General features: G+C 40.0%; 1 protein-coding gene across 1 annotated transcript in view; it reads right to left on the minus strand.

Annotated features, from left to right (window-relative positions):
* The window catches only part of Frmpd1 (FERM and PDZ domain containing 1), a 196613-nt gene extending 192153 nt beyond the window's left edge, over window positions 1–4460 (minus strand). The window contains exon 1 of the mRNA XM_004631830.2: window positions 4341–4460. The gene's annotated coding sequence lies outside the window, so the exon portion shown is untranslated. The remainder of the gene's footprint in view (window positions 1–4340) is intronic.
* Window positions 4461–8810: the final 4350 nt, after the last annotated feature.

Here is an 8810-nt window from a genome sequence, read left to right on the forward strand (position 1 = left end):
AAAAAAAAAAAAAAAAGATATGGGGATATAGCTTCAGTGCAAAGGTCCAGGGTTTTAATCCCCAGTTGTACAAAAAGAATGAAAAAAGAAAATAGCAGTAAAAGAAGGAAGGCAGGAAGGTAGGAAGGAAGGAAGCAGGGAAGGAGGGAAGGAGGAAGGGAGGGGGAGAGAGGGAGAGAGAGAAGAAAAGGAAAGCAAGCAAGAAAGAAAGAAAAGAAAAATTATAAGTTGTTATTTCTGGTGTCAGTTCCCAGGAATGATTTATGAAAGAAAACAAAATCATGGCAGTCTTCAGAATTGGTTTCTAGCCCACAGAGAGTTTTGCATACCTTCTACAGTCTGCATATGAAAGTCATGTCAAGTTTTTTAAATTATCAGTATGTCTCTGCACAGACCCAGAATTTATTCCAAATTTTGCACATGGTTTGACATAGAGAATGAGGTGATTTATCAGGGGAAACTAAATACCAGCAAGGCCCCTGTGGGGAAGACATTCCCAGCCCATTCCTGTGGCCTTGTTAAATGAAATGAAACATGAGAATGGACTACTCTGTCTAGACTCCAATAGCTATAGATGTTGTCACAGGCCACAAGTTTATCTGGTTCCTTTTAAAACTGATTCATAAAAGTCATAACATGTGTCTTCCTGAAACAGCAAACTATTCAGAGGAACTTTCCTTGAAGAAACATACTCTGGCTATCTTTCATTAATTTATTAAGTGATCTTTAACTGTTTTATGTCGGGAATACAGACTCAAAATCTAGTGTGGTTTTATTACACACTTCTAGATCTTCGAAGCAATGAACACATCTAACATCAAAATGTAAACAATGGGTGCCTCATCATCTTTACATCTCTTTTAATTTTTTACTATAAACTCCTGACCCTGAAATCCTCTTCTATATCTATGACAGGCATAATGCTAAAGAATTACCTATTAATAATTCTCCTCATCTCCATCTGTGTCCAAAGGAAAAAAACATTGAAATGATTCAAGCTATCCAAAACAATGCTCCTGAAACAAATACACAATGAAAGTAGCACACAATGGCAGATGAATTTAGAAATAGCAGCACAGCACTACCACAGGTAAACAAACTAATGAGAAGATAAAGAGGAAAAAAGGAACCATAACACAGAGAAGCACTTTTTCCTGGAATCCTTGTTATCTTCCACCTTTAAATGAGGCCGCATACACTGAACTAATTACTGTTAATAAGGAGGTCATTGCTCAATTAAACTTCATGAAGACCAATTTCATTCCTTCTCCCTGATTCTTTTGTAAGCTTCTGATAATTTCTACATTCACTATTTCTTATGCTTCAAAGTGGTAGCTCCATATGAAAAAATAACTGTCCTCTCTGCTCCCAGGAATCAGGAGAGAATACTTTTTGGTCTAGTACCTTGAGGTCTCACAGTCCCACAGGACAGGTGAGGGTTCAAGAGTCCTCAGATTTGTTGTTGCACATGGATACTCTGTTCCAGACTCTCTACTGCTGTCTGCCCTAAAACTCCAGGTGGAGGACAGTTAAAAGACCCAAGGACTGAAAACACCCAACTGAGCCAGTAGAGTTGACTTGTGGCAAGAATTTAATGAATTTGTACCCTGTATCTGTTTTATTAGCTTTCAAATAAATTTTAGTTTTCTACTTTTCTAGCTAAACTGCGACAGAAAAGGAAAGTCTCATTCATATGCATATATGATGGCATGGTAGTAACAAAGGAAAAGGCTAACAAAGATGGTTTATACTCCTCTCCCATCTCTTTAGCTTTAAATTTTAGAACTCAGGCTCATCAGAAAAATACAGTAGTTTTTTAGTTCACAGGCAGCATGACTAAAAGTGTACCATCCAAACCAGGATATTTTGGAGAAAAAAAGCAATATAAATAAGGTCATCTGTACAACAAGCATATTCTAGACCATCCTGGCAAATGTGACATCACCTTCATCAACAAATAAATTCTTAGCCAACTCAAATTTCTTCACTGCTCAAGAGACCTGACCCAAAAGATATTTCCATTGCTAACAAAATAAATGCCCTCTTCTACTAGGATAAGAGGGCCTAGTGTTTAGGAATATAAAGGCATGATTCTTTCTTTCCCCCTTCTCTCATTCAACATTCTCTCTAGTCATTTAATTGTAGAACTGTTTTGCAACTTCTGTCTACCCAGTCTTACATTTTTGCTCCAGAAAGTTCATTCAGGAGTATGAAGTTTATTCAAACCACCTTCTGCATTTAGTTATTGGGAATATTTGACATTTCACTGAGAATGATAATAGAATTCATAATGAGTCTTGTCTGCCTTTGCAAAACATGACAAATGTCCTAAGGTAATTTCTAGAATACTCTCAGCTAGACAGCCCTCACATATAAGTGTGGGGTTCCTACCAGGTACAGAATAGGCACAATTTAATTCTATATTCTCAGTGATCCTTGTCCAGCACCTCTGTCAGCTCTTTGTGTCTGGGTCACTTTTCAGCATAGGGAAGAGGAATCTTCCTTATGAGCCTCCATCAACTATTTTGACTAGATTCTGCTATCAGCCTCCAGGGACTGGCTACAATTCTATTTCCTGAGAACTGTACTGAGCTGAAACAGAATCTCACCCAGAGTCTAGGTACTAGATTTGAGCACATGTGGCATCTGCTAGGTTCCACTCTGTTTGCGAACATTGAACAATACAAATTCATTATCTTCCCAGCCTCAGGCTGGGTGCTAGAGACACAGAATAGGAGTCAAACACAACCTTGAAAGGTTATAAGTACACCAAGACATTGTGATTAATAGCAAAACTCTGCAGCTGAACCACTGTAGATCCCAGATCTACAGCTTACAACCTGATTATCCTTGGGTGAATATTTAACCTCTCTATACAGAGTTTTCCATTTGGAAATTGGAAAAATGAAGCTTGCTTCAGAGAGTTGAAGTGAGAAATACCTTCAATGACTAAGAGCTATTTTTGGCACAGATTAAATGCTAAGTAATGCTGTTACTGTTTTTATGGTTTTTTATCCTTTTGCCGAGGGCTTCAAGCTTAGCCCATTTTCTTTAATTCTACCTGGTTTGGGCTGGTTCCCTTATCTGGGGGAGGTGGCCTTTGCACTTAGCTACCTTAATACTGGTCCTCCAAAACAGACACACATGCACACTAACAGTGGGTTGCTTCCTTGTTCACTAAGATCTACATAAAAACCTTTGGTGAGTACCTTCTCTGAACCTGAGTGAATCAATGCATAACCTTGAGAAAGAACTTGGTAAAACAGAAGAAGGAATAAGCGTTTGCCTGGTAAGCGCAAGGGCCTGAGTTCAATCCCCAGTTCTGGAAAAAACAAACAAACAAACAAACAAACAAACAAAAACACAGAAGAAGGACCAGATTTGAAAGGAGTCACACTGAGCCAGGAACCCATGTTCCTGGGCACAATTTACACCTACATATTTTTAATTCTTTTCTAATAATGAACATTTCCACCTACCTCTCAGAAGTTCTGATACCAGTGAACAGAGAGAATCTTCATAGAGTTTTAAACAATATTTTTTTCTTTAAATCTTTTTATTTTTTTCTGGCAGAACCGGGGATTGAACTCAGGCCCTTGCACTTGCCAGGGAAGTGCTTATTCCACTGAGCCACCTCCCCGGTCCCTATTTTTTGTTACCCTAAATTCTTTACCAGATACTATATCTTTTTAATTAGGAATGGCTGGTGTTCTATCAGACAAATAAATTTTTTACCTTAAGGTTCTCAAGGAATCTTTTATATAGGACAAAAGCCACTAGCAACCAGGTAAGACAGAAATAAACAAGATTTTTAAAATAGCATCTAATGCAATCCTAAATCTCTATGGTTTAATAATTAATAATTCAAAATAAATTTTAAATAATTTCAATTTTTGAATTTAATAGTACTGTTCACTAACACTACATCTGCCCCAGCCAGGTTCCAGATGATACTCTATATCATCTATAATACTTAACTGGATAATTTCAGTGCAAACCAAATGATCAAAACTCTCAATAAACAAAAATTTCCCCAAATATGGTCATTTTACTAAGTAAAAATTACTACTGCTCTGCTATCAACCTTGAATCCTCCAGTCCTTTAAAGTAATTCCAATAAATAAATAAATAAATAAATAAATAAATAAATAAAATACTTCCTTCTGATAGAGTTGAATTAGATCCTCAAAAGCTAGGGTGAGCTATTGTGCCACACAGCTCTCTCAAATCACAGGAAGACCTGAACAAATCTTTGTCCCAGACTGGTTTCTTTTTGCTGAAGACTTCCACTGACCTAGAACCAATGGTTCAGTTGCCACATGCTCCTAATATACACTTACCTGGTACCTTTCTCTGATGTCCAGTCCACAGTTGATCAGAAAGCATCAAACCTGGAAGGAACTTTAGAGGCCAGCCAATCCAAACTCTCATCTTAAAAACATGGACTCTGGAGCCTACAAAGGGTAGACATTTGACCAAGGTCATACTGCTCATTAATTAGAGTTTGGAATGAAATTGCCACATTGGAGACTCATCTCCCTGTGGTGTCATTCTTCTTCCAACCGGTTGTTTTGCCCTCTGCCCTAGTTGGCTTTTGTACATTGAACACACAGTCCACACCCTCCTCGGAAGTGCCAGCAGTCTGTTGAGGCTCACCCAGCTCTGCTAGCCTGGAGCTCATAACCTGAAGAGGAACAAGTGTAATAAGGCTGTACTGGGTGAGCTATTGTGCCACAGATATAAGTAGTGTGTAAAGATGCTAATGATGCTCAAGCATATCCACACTGCCAAGTCTGTCATGGTGACAAGCAAACCTTCAAGTCAACTATAATGTGAGATTTTTAAGGGTCCCCACCCTACAATTTTAGGTTACTGTACAACAGAAGCTTTGGTACTGGCTCCCAAAACAATTTATTTAACATTAAGCATTTACTTAAGAGACACTGCATAGTTCTCATATTCTAGGCACTATTCTAGCTCTTGGAATATGAAAGTGAGAAAACATGAGTCCTACCCTTCAGAGACAGACACATAGACAGTGGCAGGATATCATATGAAGTTCTTTGACATTTGGAAAAGAGTAGGCACAGGTCTTATAAACATACAGAAGCAACAGCAAAGCCAGAAGAGGAAAGTTCATGAAGACTTTGAATGGTTTAAGGTTTTTAATAAAGTTTGAAAGAGAGTACAGAGAATCCCATTTTCTCCTTACCACAGTCCACCCTAGTATGGACATCTTATATTGCAGAGGAACAAATGTCACAACTAATGAACAAATACCACCACTACTACCACCAAACCTAGTAGAGTTGTTTTGACATGTAAGGTTATTTATGAACAACATTAGAAGTCAGCCAGAAGAAGAGACAAGGAAAAAAGAGTTTAATCAGAAAGAAAACATGTGTAAAGTCTAAAGCAAAGAGTTCGGTGAGTTCAGGGAACAAATAGTAGTTAAGTATATGAATGGGAAATTACATGGGAAAATAGAAGAATAAAGAAAAGAATGAAGGTTAAGGAAGGTTAAGGAAGAAGAGTAGAAACAAATAATATCAGTAAAAAAATATTGGAATCAGATCAATGAAAGGCCTTCTAAACAAGAACAAAGCATATATACATTTTTAGGTGTTATGCTCAGCCTTACTCTTTTTGAATCTTTTATCAGTATATGTTTGCAGTATATAATGCTTGCAATCCTTATGTGGAGTTGGCACATGTACATAAAACATCTTAATTATTTTTTTCATCTGCTTTCTTTCCTTCCTTTTTCCCTCCCTCCTGTTAATCTTCCCACTTGAGGAAGAGCTACCTCCCTACTTCCTATTATCTTTTATTTTCATCTTTATTTATATTTGGGTTTCTTATTATAAGAGAAACCATGTGATATTTAAGCTTGTGTGTCTGATTTATTCCACTCAATATTATGGTCTCAAGTTGCATCCATTTTCCTACAAATGACATAGGTTTTTTTGTGGCAGAATAGTGCTCTATTGTGTATAAATATCACACTTTTTAATCCATTCATCTATTATGAACATACAGGCCACTTCCAAGATTTAGCTCTTACTAATTGATTTGCATATTTTTGAGGACAGTAGAAAATAAAGTACTTTATTTTATTTTTTAATGTTCTTGGCACAGGGCCTACAGGGTGTTCAGGTCTTACTACATAGATCAGACTCATAGTGATCCTCCTGTTTTCAGCCTCCCAAGTGCTGGGATTACAGACACATGCCACCATGCCCAGTCTCAATCACCATCTCAGCTTGCCCCAGGGGCAGGGCCAGCATGGCACGCCAGGGATCGAACAAGTACTTTACATAGGATATTAGCTTTACAAAGATTATATTTAGAAATATCACTCAGACTATGGGGTAAAAAAGGCACTAGAAAGGATAAGACAGAAATAAAAAGAGCAGATTGTGTAATAGCCCAAGTGAAAATTGTAGCAGAGGAAATAGAATGCAATGACTTTTATTTATTTATTTATTTTTTTTGCGGAACCAGGGATTGAACTCAGGTCCTTGCACTTGCCAGGCAAGCACTTATTCCACTGAGCCATCTCCCCAACCCCTTACAATGACTTTTAGAAATATTAAAAAGACAGATCCAGGTGTGGTAGTGCATGCCTATAATTCCAGCACTTGGGAGCACTGAGACAGAAGTATCACAAATTTGATTCCAGTCTGGGCAACTTAGCAACTTAATGAGACTATGTCTCAAAATAAAAAGGGCTGGGGCTGCAGCTCAGTGCAAAGGCCCTATGTTCAATATCCAGTACTGAAAAAGAGAATGGACCAAAGGAAGAATTTAATTAGACATAGAGCCCATGGGTGGGAAAAGAATCCACTTGACTTCCAGATTTCTGGCTTTGTCAACTGCATAAATAATGACTCAAGTTCCCTGTAGGGTATGGGAATAAAGGTTGATCATGACAGTGCTATCTATGGTTTGTATATATTCCCTAAAATTCATTTATGGAAGGTTTTTTTTTCTTTTTAATATATTTGGTTGTTACAGGGTTTCACTAAGCAACTTGGACTCATAGTGATCCTCCTGTTTTCAGCCTCCCCAGTGTCCCGAACCAGCGGGTCAGTCAACGAAGGTCACCTGGGGGAAGAGCGGGGAATTGAAGAGGGGACAAAGGACAGGAGACGCGAGAAATGGAGGCAAGACAAAGATTCTGATCAAGCCTCATTTATTTAGGGAAGGTTCTGGGTATACATAAGGGGTGATGGAATGAGGAAGTCTCTGCTCTTGGGGTCAGCAGGTATCTAGGCAATGGGGAGGGTGCAACCCTAGGGCATAGCACCTGATTCACAGGGAATGGGCAAGGTGAGAAGGGCCATAAACTTGACTCAGCAGGGGAATAGAATGGATACCGGTTAATGGCCTCCAACACCCAGCACTGGGATTATAGCCTTATGCCACTATGCCCAGACTCTGTGGTCAGCTCAGCCCTCCCTGGGGGCAAGGCTGCATGGAATGTGGTGCCAAGGATTGAACCTTGGTCCCTGCCCTTATCTAAGCTTGCCTAAGAAGGTGCTTTAGTCCACTGAGCTATTTTGCTGGCCTTATGTATGGAAGATTTAATCCCTGATGCATAAGTGTTGGGAAGTAGGGGCTAATGGTAAGTTTTGGTCATGAAGATGCTGGCCCCATGCCAATATCAATGCCACTATAAAATGTCATATGGCTTTCAAAAGTGGGTTCTGTCTCGCCCTCCAATCTTCCATGATATTAGAATGCTGCAAGAAGGCTCTCAACAGACCAGATACCAGTGCTTCTACCTTAGACTTCCCAGCCTTCAGAACTGCGAGGCAACAATCCTCCAATCTTTACAAATTACCCAATCTCAAGTATTCTGCTATATCAGCCCCAAACAGTAAGAGCAAAAGATGGTTGTTTTCACTTTGAACAAGGGAAGTAGTGCCAGGCACTTATGGTACATTTGAGGAAACAGTGAAATCAAGAAATTGGCTGGATGTACAGGTCCATGTTCCTGTAGATAAATGAGCTAGAAATATATGTGGAAAATTACTATCCTAAAACTGGTGAATGAAGTCAGAATAGCCTGTCCATGATACCAAAGAGAAGGTGATCTAGGAAAGGATCCACAAAATTCTGCCATTTAAGAGATGACCCATAGAGGAGGTTTAGAGGGAAGCTGTCCAAAGGTTTGAGAAGGTAAAAAGAAAATCAGAGAACATGGTATCCCTAGTATTAAGGGGATATCTTTCATGAAGTGTTATATAGCCAATAACAACAAATACAGCAGAGGGGCTGAAAACTACCAGAATCCCTCAGATTTGACAACAAAGCTTCCCTTAAAGCCAGCAGTTTCGGAATAGACCCAGAGCGCAGGCCCGGTGAGTGAGTGAGACAACTGAGGGCCGCGGGGTCCTGAATAGACCCAGAGCACAGGCCTGGCGAGTGAGAGAGACAACCGGGGAGCGCAGGCCCGGTGAGTGAGTGTGACCACCGAGGGTCGCGGGATCCTGAATAGACTCAGAGCGCAGACCTGGAGAGTAGGTGAGACAACTAAGGGCTGTGGGATCCTGAATAGATCCAGAGCACAGGTGGGATCCTGAACAGACCCAGAGCACAGGCCCGGGGAGTGAGTGAGACGATCCAGGGCCTCGGGATCCTGAATAGACTCAGAGCACAGTCCTGGGGCTGCGGATCCTCATTCAACCCAGGGTGCAGGCCCGACGCAGAACCCTTCAGCAGAACTCCCTGCAAAGAGGCTAGAGGCAAGACCCACCCAGCTGATTCAGGAGCAGAACATCTTGCCAGAGTGACACAAAGGGTTC

Source organism: Octodon degus, unplaced genomic scaffold (assembly GCF_000260255.1).
Source record: "Octodon degus isolate 3935 unplaced genomic scaffold, OctDeg1.0 scaffold00045, whole genome shotgun sequence".
Lineage (NCBI taxonomy): Eukaryota > Metazoa > Chordata > Mammalia > Rodentia > Octodontidae > Octodon > Octodon degus.